The following is a 15,541-nucleotide window of genomic DNA, read 5'->3' as shown; positions in this document are numbered from 1 at the left end:
ATTTGAATAAGATTTTTCTTGCATTGGCTGACAAATGAAATTTTAGAAAATAGGAGCAGGAGTAGGCTATTCGGTCCTTCGAGCCTGCTATGATCATGGCTGATCCTCTATCTCAATACCATATTCCCGCTTTCTCTCCATACCCCTTGATGCCTTTTGTGTCTAGAAATCTATCTAAAATCTAAAATAAACTGGTAAAATATTCTTTTTGGCAGATCAGTTTGCTGAACATGCTTTTAAAACCATTTTCCATACATCCACAAATCACATTAACCAACCAAAAAAACCCTTTTGTATGCAGTGAAGCCTCATTACAACGAACTCTGCTTTGAGTCTCATTATTTTCTTACTTTCCCACTTGAGCTCATAAAATAAGGCTTTACAATATATTCCAAAGCTGCAAAGATTGTTTAAGAGATACATTTGTCAATGCCCAATTTGTTCAACTTCATGGCATCCATCTTACTATATGAAGGATTGAAAATGTGACACATTCTACTAAGGTGATGAGTGGGAACGATGCGTGGTGACTCGCAGCTAAATTTTCCTTACCTTGGAGGGAGTGCTTCCAACCCGTAGCACGGATAGAATCAGGAACTTGTAGAGAATTATAAGTAGGAGTTCATATCCTATCATCCCATTGTGCAGCACTTTGATCATTTTAAAAATAAATGCTGTCCATTTTATTTTTTCCTGTCAGCTTTCTTTTTCTTTGTCTCCTTTCTCATTATCTACCTTTCCTCTAACTCTCTGCTTACCTTTTTGCCTTTTTTTCTATCTATCTTTCTCCCCATCTCCATTTCTCTTTTCTTTCACTCTCTACCTTTATGTCTTCCCCTTTTGAATCTTCAAGTTTCTTTTGTCTCACTCTATCTCCCTATCTTCTTCCTCTTTGCTTCCATTCTCTGGGCATGATTTTGACCCTGAGCCAGGAAGGGGGCGGTCAAATTGCGGACAGGAAACTCGGAAGTACAGGTTTCCCGGACGTCCGTGCGATTTTGATGTTGGGTTGGCACACAGGCATGGGACATAGGTTGGCACAGGGCATAGCTTGGCACTTGGCATAGGTTGGCACAGGGTCATCAGTCATGGGGGGAGGGATCAGGGGTCAGTCACAGGGGGGGGAGTGTCAAGATCGGGGGGGTCATCGCAGGGGTCTGTGATCGTTAAGGGGGATTAGGGATCAGGGTCGGGTGTCTACGCTTGGTAATCAGGATCGGGGGTCCGCGATCGTTGTGGGGGAGGATCGGGGTCGGGGGTCTGCAATCGGGGTCGGAGGTCCGTGATCGGGGATCGGGGGAAGTTCCGCGATCGGGGAGGGGGGCGCTGCAGGTAGGCTTGTTGGGCCTGGGGGAAGCACTCCTGCTCCTTCGGGCCCACAAGCTGTAAATCTGGGGCCTTCTTGCCTACCTGTTAGTCTGGGGCCTTCTTGCCTCCTTTCACAAGGCGTAAAAGAGAAGGCCCGTGAATTGCACCCCCCAGGGTTGAAATCGGAAACTGTGGGAAAACGGAGGCCCAAAGCCTCCTTGAAAGGTTTTAAGGCCCGATCCGCCTCCTGGGAGCGGGTTGGTCGCCCACCCCTCTTCTCGCCCTGGTGAAAACCGGAAATGGGCGGGTTGGAGACGGGTTGGGGGCGGGTCTGAAATGGTTGCAACTTTGAATGCCCCCCCCCCCGACCCAACCCACCCATTTTTCACTGTTAAAATCATGCCATCTGTGTCTTATTTTTACAGACTTTATCTCTACACATACCTCTCTCTCTTTCTCTCTCCTTTTTACCCCTTTGTGCTGATTGAGAATGGTTTCAGCAATATTGCACATTAGGCAGATAATTCTAGATTAATCAGCTCATTGTTATCACTGAAATTATTTTCCTGTGGCATAAGTGCTTACTTTGTGATGCCGCTGAAACAAAGCTGCAGTCTTGGGAGAGACAGAAAATAGCTTTACTAGGTCAATGGTATCGGTTGCCGTGGTTTTTGTAGAAATTTGTCATCACCTTTGTGGGTTGGTACAAAATATCTGCAAGGGAAATGATTTTTGCAAATCTACAAATATGTTTGGCTGCTATCATTATTTAGCAGGTTTTATGTTATACACAATTTTCCTCCTGTGCTTTTCTGCATAATTAAGTCATTGTGCATGGCTGTTTTTGAAGTGCAGATTGATGACTCCATTGCTTCAAACCCAAACACCTGCAGATAAAAATACAAGGAGGTACAAGAAGCATTACATAATGCACTTTTGATAATTTCAAGGCAGGATCTTTAGTCCTGATTAAGTCATGCAGTTACCCCTCAAACTGGCTATTGGATGGCATGTTAATGCTTTACAATTGCACCCTCACCAATTGGGAACCAGGGAAGCATAGGTCATCTGACCACCATTTTGAGTGATAAACCAAGAGGCAGAACAAATGGTGACACCCACTACAGTGTAATGTCACATGCGTTATATCTTAATAAAGTAATGCTTTGTGACCAAACAGAATTGTAATTACTTTGGAGATTGATTTGCAGTATTGTAAGTTCTTGTTGTTTAAATTTGAAAACGAAGTCAAGCATTCACTTTAGATCAATTCTATGAAATCATCATTTACTTTAATTTGTGATCAATTGTGCAGCCTCTTTCCATCAGCCCAATATATTGCTAACCCAATCACCAGGAAGATCTTACTTTCCTGGTCCCAAATAAGCTGTACCACTAATTATCTACAGATTACGATTTATGAGGTGCACTAGTGGCATTTAATGGCAGCGAATAAGCATTTAAAAATATACTAAAAACCTATAGAGAAATAGCAAGAAGAAATCTTGCTTGAGGTTAACCTTTTCTTTGATCAGGTAAAAGTGAAGTTAGGGATCTAGTTTATATAAAATGGTGTTTCTGAATTTAAGGTTCTAAATCTTCACAATGTTTAAGCAAGATTTATTTAATCTATATTAATATTTTTACAACTTACTTGCTATTTGTTTATGAGATAAAATAGGTGAATTTTGAATTAAATTGGATAGGTTTAATAGACTTCATTAGAAAATGGTATGATGTTGTGAAACTACTGTGTTAATAGTTTGATTTTATCACAAATTGGCCTGGTGATAAAATATATTCACTGCTTTAGACCATGCCTGCCCCCCTGTGGTTATTTTTTAACTGAAGCCTAGTTATTTTTTGGCTGTTCTCATCATAAATGAAACAGCACATGGTTTATTTTTACAAAAGGCTTAGAGAAATTTTGACTATGGATTGTTTTCAGGCCCTTCTGATATGAAAGACATTTGATATTTTGCAGTGCAATATTTACATGAGTGCCTAAATATAAATCTATTTTTTAACTTTACATTCATAAGCATAAAAGTCTAAAATCCAAAAAAAGGAATCAGAAAAAAATAAATAATTAGTTTTATTTAAATATCTGTTGAATAACCAGAATATATATATATATGAATGTTACACACATAACCACTCAAAGGGAGAATGCTTTTAATCTAAGGCCAATTATCCTATTACATTTGTTAGATTAATCAAGAATTATAGTCAGTGATATATTAGATATTTTAAAAGTTTATATATTTTCACCACATTGGTAAATAGCTGATAACATTTAGAGATGGCTATTCATCATATCCAATACAAATATTGAGTCAGCACTGCTGGTGAATTTGGCACAGCTCTGCTAAAACAAATTGTGCAACTGTGTTCATTAACATTGACCCAGTTTTTGACTAGTTTCCTCTTTGTAGTCTTAATGCCCAAATTACCACAGTAGAATATTTTTAACAATGTTACATCACTCACACACCCTACTTTCTAAGAAATTAACAGGCAGCAATGGAGAAGTCTCCCGCTGACTCATCTGGTCTTTTAATTAGAGAAAGTAGACTTGGAGGTGAACCGCTGTCAGACAGGGAAGAATTGGGTCCAAATACTTGAATAGAATTGTTGTAATCGAGGAGTCGACCTTGGCTTAGTGCTGGCACTCTTGCCTTTAAGTCAGAAGGTTGTGGGTTCAAGCCACCTTCCAATGACATGAGTATATAAATTTAGACTAATATTTCAGTACAACACTGAGATAGTGTAAAAGATCCCATGGACTATTCACAGTCTTCCCAATACGTCCTGGCTAATATTCCTCCTTCAACCAATAGCACCAAAATAACAGATTATCTGGTATTTATCTAATTGGTTGCCGCATTTCCCTCGATTAAAACAGTGACTACACTTCATTGGTTGTGACGTGGTTTGAGAATATGAAAGGTGCTTTATATGTTCTTTCTTTCATATTTTCAATTAAAAGTGTTTTAATGATATGCATCTATTAAGGAAGAATACCTAGGTACTACAGTAGGATAAGACAAAGCCTTTTCCTGAGACCTTGGCTTTGAATCTATCCTGGACTGGTAAGGTGAATGTTTCCTCTTTCTGGTGGCCTATATTTGGTTTGGACAGTGTATTTCCTAGTGATTACACTCCTAGAAAACATACATGGCAAAAATTCACAATCAGTTGACAATGAATTAAGAATGAGAAAGAGGGAAATATAGAAAAAAATAATACTGGTGCTGTAGGGGTGCTCTTCTGAGGTAGGGTTTGGGGACATTTTCAGCACAAAGTACACTGAACTTGATTCCACATTAACCCTGTGCTATGTTTGACTTATGGAATGTTTATGTAGACTCTGGTTGCCCAAAGAGGAATTCTGTCCTGTTCCCAAAAGCACCCTTTGCCTTGAAGAGTGTAAATAATATCATGTGGAAGCATTTTTTTGTTATAATGCTGAAGACGTGATCTTGTAGCACAGTGCATTGGTTTTCCAACATAGTGTGCCATGAAGTGGTAGGACAAAAATTCATAGCCCATAATTCCCTACACAGTGGTATCCCAGTGTCAGGCAGCCCATCTAGGTGAGATGCCCAATTGAGAGAAACATCATAGCAACTTGGACATTGCCAAATAGCTTCTTGTAGCCAGTCACAGATTAGCCTAAACTGCTAATGCATCCAAGTTTGTTTTTTCACCAATTTGGTCTCCTTTTTCCCTTTCTTTCCTGTATTTAATGACTTATCCTGGGGTACGGTTCCATGGACATTAGCCTTCTGAAATCTTACCCAAGTATTCAATCTCCATTCAATCTAAACAATGAGAATTACCAAGATATTTTACAGCAGGAATAGCACAACTGAGTCCGATTTTGTCGTCATCCATCATCCACACTCGCTCACTCGCCCACCAGAAAATAATCAGGAGCAGGAACCATGGCTGATTTCCCCTCTTGAGGAGACAGAGATAAATTGTAGTATTCCCATGACTGAGTTAACTGATTTCAGACCAGTGATTTACCTCAGGTGAAATTCCTCTCGTCAATAATCTTAATGAAAAAGTTGGCATTGAGTACAAAACAGGATTACCAGTTTTGTGCTTCAAGTGACATACACTAAAATCAACAGGAGGTATTTCGTCTCCTGGGGGCTGTGAGATCTTTATGGCTGCGATGTCCCAGCATGCAAATAGCTTGGAAATACTCATTGTCTAACCTGATACATGGAGCCTGGCTACTTGGGTGAGATAGAGGAGGTGCACTTTTCAAAGGTCGGTGGACAGCGCAATACTGAGACAGCAGGCAGCATGACGTGGTCCAGGGCTCCTGACTCTTCAATACAACCATGGAGTAAGTGAGGAACAGGATGACAACTTGGTGCTCTGTTGCATTGTTACTCAACTGCTACTGCTTACCTTGCCGTTATGTACTAACCCTTGTCCCTCTGCCCTTTTTCTAGGTCCTACAGACAATCCGGGCTATGCAGCCACACAGAAAACAGGGAGAGCCCTCTAAAAAGTGCACTATTACTTGCTCTTACTCCTTTAAGCACCAGCACATAAATTGGCACCCAGTGCTATATATAGTGGGATTGAGGGATCAGCACAGTGCGGGTTCACAGAGCACAAGAAAGCAGGAGCAGGTGCAGATGGAAAGGATAGCCCAGGAAATGGCTTGCCAGAGGGCAAGCTCAGGGCTTAGCTCTGCTGAAGAGGACAGGACAGAATCTTAAACCCTACCCTCACTGGGCAGGGGAACAGTTAAAATGGGATGGGTGACTTATGCCCCGATCTGCCTGACTGCAAATTTAAATTGTAGGCAGGAAGGACACCCACTGGAACATGGTGGGATCCTTCTTTAAATATGTAGATCGGGTTCCAATGCCGTCAATCGGGGGCCGACTGCTATTTTTACCTGAGGCCTGAGCAGGGAAGCAGTGGTGGCTTCCCCGTCAGGCCAAAGCTGCTGGGAGCTGCACTGGGGTCCAGAAGAGGCCCAATAAAATAAGTTTTTACATTTATTTAAAGTTTCCTCTGCACCCCACAGAAAACCTTGGGCCTCCTCTGGCTTCACCCACTCCTCTGACTTCAATTCCACTCTTGAGCCCATCTGATGCACCTACCTTGTTCCTGCCTCTTTCTGGCGGGAGTAGTGGATGCCTAAATCAAAGTCCACCTAAAAATTGGAAGGGTGGGCCTCCAGCGGTAAGACAGCGGGATGTTTTCCAATTTCAAATTTTTGTCCTGCTACTGCCCCATTTACAGGTAGAAGTGGGGCGTCAGCAAGACTAAGATCAGACCCACTTTCTCTCCACCTTCAGAAAAGCACCACTTACTGTAACAGTGAGATATTTCCATTTCTCACACCATCCATCCTTGTGGCCTATATGTGAGACTATTAATTGATCCCGTGCAAAATTATATCAGAAACAAGAAATTTCATCTTACTCATGAAAGGGCAGTCCTCTGATTTATAGCGCCACCAACAATACCTTTGATCGTAATTTTCTGGTGACTATTTCGTTTTGCAGCCCAGATGTCCAATTTCCCTATTGTAGATGCACATCTGCTGTTTCCTTCTTCTACTGGAATCTATCCACCATAAATCAATGCTCTAACTCTTTAATCATTCCTAGAGATTGTTGTATTGCTGTAAATGTAAAACAGAATGTTAGATTTTGTACTACAGCATAATTCATGTGGAATGATTTGAAGTATATACCCATAATACCATGTACAAGTGATGGGAAATGCATTTAAAATGTTTGGATTTTCCTGTGTCATTAACAGGTAGATTTTACAAATTTGCACTCACAGCACAGGATGCTTTGTGCCAGGAGTGCAAATTTATAAAATCCATCCATGTATCTCCAACAAAATCATTGGAAATATGTTGCTTTTCTAACTCCAGACACTGATGGCTTTCAGGTGCAAGGAATCCCTATTTTTCTTTTTCCAGACTATAATTTTGGCCAAATCTTTTGAAAATTGATGTTTTTGGTTTCTTTCTAAAGGATACTGTTGTTTTATTCTAGGCAATCTTGTGTTGTTTTGTGGACCGGATTTTAAGACCAGAATGGGCCTTCTGGGTCAATTCGTGGTACGTTAGTATATTGTCCTCTTGAAAAGGGAAAGGTCCAATTAAATTTAAGAGGATGACTGTAGACATATTACCAATCTCAGAGTTCAAAAAGTTAATCTTGAATTGAATACTAAATATTGGAAGTATTAGGAAAATTTAGTGAAACACCCTCACTGAAAAAAATGCTGCTTCTTAGTAAAGATTATGGTATCACTGTACAGGTTGAGATATGGTCTATAGAATGTAGTAAGAGGCCATTCGGCCCAATTTCCTTGTCCTTTCTAGTCCTGGTATTATTAGCACTAACAATTCTCTAATTATGACTAATTTAGTGAAACAATAGTTTTATATATGTGCAAATATTTAACAAACATTTTTCTTCTACACAGGAAAAATATTTTTTTTCTAAACCCAAAAGATCATCTTGGAGGCAATTGTAAATAATACTGGACCACATTTCACAAGAAAAACACAATTTTTAACTATGTAAAAGTTTAATTACCAATCTGGATTTCATTTGTGAACCAATTATAATTCTCCTACCATGACTGGAGAAATCTTTGTGAAACTGAAAATGTTTAGGATGCCATCACAATGTGTGAATAATATAATTGAGAGTTACTTCATGCCTAAGCCTTAATGGGTGTTAACAAGTTGGTGTATGTGTAAATGAGAAGATGATAAAAGTATTCATGAATGGATGTAATGATGATATTTATACAAAGGAATAAACTATGAAAATGTAGGTTGCCCTCATGAAATCACAGTAACGGTCCATACTTTACAATGCACTTGGCAAAACACTGCGCATTGCTTTTTCAAGGTAGTAAACTTGTACCTTTGAAAAGAGGTGCAGCAAACAACGAATGAAAAACTGGATCCAAGAGCATAACCACAAGTCAAGCAAACACTTACATGGTAGGGAAAGAGCAAACTTCATCCAGCTAGCAAACCTCAAGGCTAAGGAAAAAAAAGTGGTAGTGGAAACAATATGGCCCTGGAATCACTGAGATCATGCCTGCTGGTGCCCTCCAGCACTGACCTCGCTGGAGTATATGGGGTCAGTGGGAGGGTACTTTATCTGCTTGGGCAGGTGGGCAAATGGGCACCTGTCCCACAATGGGTGCATCTCTGGCTCCCACCTGCCACATGCAGCCAGAAAATCCAGCTCCTGCCTTCCTTTTTGTGAGTAGGGGCTTCCCAAAGTACATTCATCATCCCCTCCGTTCCCTGTGTAAAGGGGCTAATCAAAGTCTCCTTTTTAAAAGAAGATTTAGTCTTCAATCTGCAATCAGAAATCTAGCAATTTAGCAGATCCTACTGAAGTTGCTCTTAATCTATAACTGATCCAGTTACAATCAAAGATTCAAACCCTCTAATTAGGCACATAAGTCCAGGTTTCCTGCTCCTAACAACTATCCAATATTTCTATTGGAAATGCTTGTGCTGATATTAGATGATATAATATATAAACTCAACATAAAATACATTGCAAATACCATATATAATCTGTTGGATCCTACACACATTTTACTTTCTGGGTAGAATATAAATATGATGGACCATCGATAGTTCAATGAGTAAATATACTGCAGCGTTGGCAGGGCACCAACAACATTACTACAGATGGTCTCATTGTCCAGGGCCATCAGATTGAGGGTGAAATCCATTAGAATTCCAGTTCCTGCTCCTGACAACCATCTAATATAGCTGACAAATATCTATTGGCAATCCTTGAGTGCCTGATGACAGGATTGAGTTTGGTATAGATGGCCCTCAAGGTCAAATTGTCTGCTGTCTTGGTTCAGGGTGCTTTTGGCCTTTTTTCCTCACAAATAAGACAAGCTACCTTATAATGCATTTTGAGCAGAAGCTTGTCTAAAAGTAGTTAGCTGCTCCAGACAGTCCCATGCTGGTTTGGCCACCTGTAGGCAGATGAGAGGTGATTTAAATGCAGTATAGGAAGTTGTTTTGCATAGACCCCAAACAAAGGCCTGTTCAATGGCAATCAGAGAATCATAGAAAGTTATGGCACAGAGGGAGGCCATTCGGCCCATCGTGTCCATGCCAGCTGAAAAAGAGCTATCTAGCCTAATCCCACTTTCCAGCATTTGGTCTGTAGCCCTGTAGTTTACGGTAATGTCAGCTCATTCTGGGTGTAGGTGTTGATAAATGTCTTTAATATCTGCTAGTCTTTACAGAGCAAATTTTTGAAAATCAACACAGACACCAGAGTCAGAAAAGGATTGAAGGCAGCAGAAGGGTTATGAGGGTCAATTAATTTCTGCACTGACAGCAGGGCAGAGAGCAGGGTAAATCTATTTTTCTATGTTAAGTAAGTATCTCACTAGAGTTAGAGTTTGCCAGTTCCTTATTTTTGTAATGGTACACAAACATAAATTGAATTGATTATACAAAGTGACTGTCATCATTATCAGTGTTCTGACTTTGGAATAAAGCATCTTATGAACTGAACCAAATAAAAACTGAAAATGCTGGAAATACTCAACAAGTCAGGCACATCTGTGGAGAAAGAAACAGAGTTAACGTTTCAGGTTAATGCCCCTTCGTCAGAACAGGAAGAAGTCGAAGATTAAACCGTTTTTAAGCAAGTACAGAGCAAGGCAAAGCTGGGTGGGGGGGCGGGTGGAGGGGAGGAAAGAACAAAAGGGAAGGTCTCTGATAGGTTGGAGGGCAGGAGTGATTAAATGACAAAAGTGATGATGGTGCAAGGCAAGGAAAGCGGTAATGGGATAAGTAAAGAAACAAAAGATGGATCTCGAGGAGCTGTAAATGGCAAGAGGCAGAACCATTATCAGCACTTGCTGAAAAAATGGGAGCAGTGGCGATGATCTGAAGTTATTAAAATAAATGTTGAGTCCAGAAGGTTGTAAAGTGCCTAATCAAAAGATGATGTGCTGTTCCTTGAGCTTATGTTGAGCTTCATTGGAACAGTGTAAGAGGCCGAGGAGAGAGGTCAAAGTGGGAGTGGGACGAGGAATTAAAATGGCAGGCGACTGGCAGGTCAGGGTCACACTTACCGGATAGGCAGAGGTGTTCAGCAAAGCGATCACCCAATCTGGGTTTGGTCTCCCCAATGTAGAGCAGGCTGCATTGTGAGCAGCAAATACAGTATACTAAATTGAAAGAAGTACAAGTAAATTGCTGTTTCACCTGGAAGGAGTGTTTGGGGCCCTGGACGGTAGGAAGGGAGGAGGTGAAAAGGCAAGTGTTGCATCTCCTGCACTCGCACGGGAAGGTGCCGTGGGGAGGAGAGACGGTGGACCAGGGTATCGCAGAGGGAGTGGTGCCTTCGGAATGCTGAAAGGGGAGGGAAGGGGAAGATGTGTTTGGTGGTGGGATCGCGCTGGAGGTGCCGGAATTGGTGGAGGCTAGTAAGTGGAAGGTGAGGACAAGGGGGAACTGGAAGGGAAGGGAAGGGATGAGGGCAGAAGTGCTGGAAATAGGACGGACACGGTCGAGAGCCCTGTCAACTATAGTGGAGGGGAATCCTCGGTTGAGGAAAAAGGAAGACATATTGGAAGCACTGGTGTGGAAGGTGGTATCGTCAGAACAGATACGACAGAGACGGGGAAACTGGGAGAAGGGAATAGAGTCCTTACAGGAAGCGGGGTGGGAGGAAATGTAATCAAGGTAGCTGTGGGGGTTGGTCGGCTTATAATAGATATTGGTTGACAGCCTATCCCCAGAAATGGAGATATAGAAGTCGAGGAAGGAAAGGGAAGAGTCAGAGATGGACGATGTGAAGGCGAGGGAAGAGTTGAAATTGGAAGCAAAGTTGAGGAAATTTTCCAGTGCGGGGCGAGAGCAGGAAATGGCACCGATATAGTCATCAATACATCAGAAAAAGAGGTGAGGGAGGGGACCTGATTAGGATTGCAACAAGCAATAGTCCACGTATCCTACAAAAAGGCAGGCATAGTTAGGACCCTTACGGGTCCCCATAGCGACACCTTTTATTTGGAGGAAGTGAGTGGAGTCAAAGGAGAAGTTGTTCAATGTAAGAACAAGTTCAGCCAGGCGGAGGAGGGTGGTGGCGGATAATGACTGGTCGGGCCTCCATTCAAGGCAGAAGCAGAGGGCCCGCGGGCCATCCTGGTGGGGGATGGAGGTGTAGAGGGATTGGACGTCCATGGTGAAAAGGAGACGCTTAGGGCAGGGGAACTGGAAACTGTTAAAGTGGTGGAGGGCGTCAGAAGTGTCATGGATGTAGGACGGAAGAGACTGGACAAGAGGAGAGAAAATAGAGTTAAGATAGGAGGAAATTAGTTCCATGGGGCAAGAACAGGCTGAAACGATGGGTCTCCCGGGGCATTTCTTTTTTTGGATCTTGGGATGGAGGTACCTTCCTGTGCAACATCTGCCCTTTCTTCCAGTTCTGACGAAGGGTCATCGACATAAAACATTAACTCTGTTTCTTTCTCCACAGATGCTGCCTGACTTGCTGAGTATTTCCAGCATTTTCTGTTTTTAGTTCAGATTTCCAGCATCCGCAGTATTTTGCTTTTGAACTGAACCAAATGTTGCTTTATCCAGTGTTAACTCGGCCCACCTTTGGGAGTATTAAAAGGAACGTGCCTGCTTAAGACACAAATGTCTGGTGCAGATCATAAAGGAGATTCATTGTTACACTCCCCGGTTCTGCTGCTGCACTAGTATTTAGAGGGCAGTGGGAATCAACTTCTGTAAAATGCAATCAGTCCACTTAAGGGAGTGACTGACGCCACTGAACCTGAGTAGATACCTGCAGCAGACCAAATTCATAACATCCATCAATATTTATTGTCCAGTCTTACACACATGAGTCACAGCCTTCAGGGGATGAGTATCAGTAAAAACAAAATGGCGCAAAAATTAAAGGGAAAAGCTATCATGGGCAAGCTGAACCTTGACCCTAACGGGATCAAATATAATTTGAGCTGTGAGTAGGATCTGTTAAAATTGCTGGATCCTGATTACAAGAGTTAAAATGATAATGGAAGAGATAAAAATTAATACAAAATTTAAATATGTAATGGGATAAAAACAAAAAAATTGGTTGTCTGTTATCAAAACAACTGGGGCGGAGATCACATCATACATAAGGTAGGTACCAATTAATATGTCATGGTGAATGCGGTCTCCAGGACTAGTTTCAGCTGCCTAGGTCCCAAGGGGATCGGAAAGGAATTTTTCAGATTTATTTCCCCCTAATTGGCCTTGGGTTTTTGATCTGACTTTTCACCTCTCCCAGAAGAATACATGGCACCTAAAGGGTAAGTAATCTCTTGCTGTGACGCAGGCTAGATTGACCAACTGGTCTTTTCATGTCCATATGTAAATTTAAAATGACCGAATATATGAAAGTAGAGAATCTTGGTTATATAATCTGTCAAAAGATGGATTAAGAGAAAGCATAGTGAAAGAAAGTACTAAAATAAAGGCAATCTTATTTTATAAGTTAAACACCGGTTTCTCAGTGCAAACCAAAAGAGTGTATGCATACAGTGAGGAAGATTAGGAATTCTTAAGACTGTTTTTCTATAACCAACAGCAAACCCTATACCAATTTAACCTTTTCTCTATGGTCTGAGGGGAGGGGAGGTATACTTTCGTAGGACCTAAACATTTGCTCTGATAGATGTGTCTAGTCCTCAGTCACTTAATAGCTTAATGAAAACTCCAGAATCAGATGAGTAGATTAGACCTGACCAACATTTGAACCCTCATCTCACTAATTGTTCTCACAGATAAGAACGTTGCTTTTGTTGTTGATGAGATTATGGCAACATTTTAAATCTATCGGATAAAAGCAACATCATTTTCATTTCATTGTGAAGAAGCAGAATCAAAATGCGTACAAATAATGCTTGGGGAAAATGTTTTGCACAATCAAGTTCAATCCAATTACGTCTGACTATTTTCTGGCATGGATTTACACTTAACATTATTGATTTTTGACAAGAATAGAGATATCAGCATGGTGCAGTCAGGAATAATCTTCAAAAGGTGGATGAGGACCAAAGGAGATACACCCATCAGGGAAACAAGCTTGGAAAGTGGTGAGGCTCTCGACTAATATTTGGAGGAGTTCTATAAATAAGGAATTATACCTGAGGAATGAAAGATAGAAAGAAAGAATTTGCAATTATACAGCATTTTTCATGATCTCAGGACATCCCCAAGTGCTTCACGGTCAATGAAGTACTTTTTAAAGTGTAGACACTGTTGTAATGTGGGAAAATGCAGCATCCAATTTGCGCACAGCAAGGTCCCACAAACAGCAATGAAATAAATGACCAGATAATCTGTTTTGGTGTTCTAAGTTGAGGCATAAATGTTGGGCAGGACAGCAGGAGAACTCCCTGCTCTTCTTTGAAAAGTGCCATGGGATCCTTGACATTCATCTGAGAAGGCAGTCAGGGCCTTAGTTTAAAATCTCATCCAAAAGACAGTACCTTCAATAATGTCAGCCTAGATTACGTGCTCAAGTCTCTAGAGTGGGGCTTGGACCTACAAACTTCTAACATAGAGACGAGAGTCCTATCACTGAGCTAGGGCTGACATTCATAATAAATGGAGTCACAAAATTCAAAAAATGAATGAGAGATGGGAAATTATACGCGAGTTACTTAATCCAGCATCAATAATAGGGAAAATACACATGCAACAAGATTCTAACAATGTTCATTTAAAGATCCTGAAAGCCATAAGAAGTAGTCAGCTATAATAACAACAATATTTAAATATTGGGCTGGATTTCCCTGTGAAAATAACAGCGAGGCTAATAGGGCACACCATTATTTCTGTGCATCTGGTACAGTGACTTCCAGCAACCACACATGCGCAGTCAAACGCAGAAATACGGAGGTTGCTGTACCAGATGTGACCCTCCTCCATAAACTCCGCGAGAATGACATCTCAGTGGCTGGGTCCCCATTTAAATGAATGGCACAGCATGAAGTGCACGCACTGACCTGATGGATATGAACTAATCTCGCCAAAAAAGGGGTACGTCAAGTCATTTCAAGTCTCAGCACCCTTTTAACGGAATGGTAAGTCTTAATTACTGCCAAACAACTCCTCTGGCACCGAAAATTAACTTTTACAAGTGTGGAATCTCGACCCTTCAGATTTTAATTGTTGTTGGACATTTAAAAAAAATTATTTCTGTCTCTTATCTCTCTCTCTTAATTCAATATTTCTTACCCTCTCTATATTTCACTTCCTGTACCTGATTTGACATTGAATTCACTGTTCTCACTTGCACTTCCTGGTTCTGACTCTGCATTGCTTATTAGTATGCTTCAATCTGATTGGTTAAGGGGATACACAGCTTGTATGCTCCGTTCACACAGTTCCCAGATGCCCGGGAGAGGGCGCCACGTTGGATTGAGCTTTCGATGAGATGAACTTCCCATGCAAAAGCCCATTCGGGCAAGTGCAAGTCTAATGAACGGTGGGCGCCAATCGTTTGCCGCTGACAGGAAAATCCGGCCCATTGCCTTTTACATCAAACCGTCTCAAAATGCTTGTGTTGCAACAAATATCTCACAACTCGCTAACACTAGTGTGATGTAGTTTTAGGATATTTTAATGAGCCGTCCCTCTTGCAATAGTCTTGGCACACTTCCCGTGATTGGACTCTCATTCACCATGAGTCCAAAGCAACATCCCTTCAGTTCACTGCCCCTACAGAGACCTCATACCCTTTAGTGCACACACAGTTCTAGGCCTCTATTGCTCGCTGCACTTTATTTCTCTCCAAGTCATTGTGGAAGACGCTATTATTAACACATCACAATCAAGCGGAGCTCTGATTTTCAATTAACTATCAAAATTTATTTACAGAAATGAAACAAGTAGGAGACATACAGAACATCACAATGATTGCTCCACTAGCAATAAATGTAGAGAGTCTCTTTTTCCGCCAGTTTATAAAATGTACCAGCATTAGCATTTTGGCAATGCTTTAGCCAGGATCACCCTGGATTCCAATACTTCTCTTTCCCTCTCTGCAAAGTCTCATTGAGAGTAGGTAAATTAAAAGGGGAGTGCAAAAATTAAGACGTGCCCTCCATCCCAAGGAAATCTAAAAAGGGAAAAGCAAAATGTAAAGGGAGAGCACCCAAGGGTAGGATT

Source organism: Heptranchias perlo, chromosome 8, assembly GCF_035084215.1.
Source record: "Heptranchias perlo isolate sHepPer1 chromosome 8, sHepPer1.hap1, whole genome shotgun sequence".
Taxonomy (NCBI): Eukaryota; Metazoa; Chordata; class Chondrichthyes; order Hexanchiformes; family Hexanchidae; genus Heptranchias; species Heptranchias perlo.
This window is presented reverse-complemented; position numbering follows the sequence as displayed.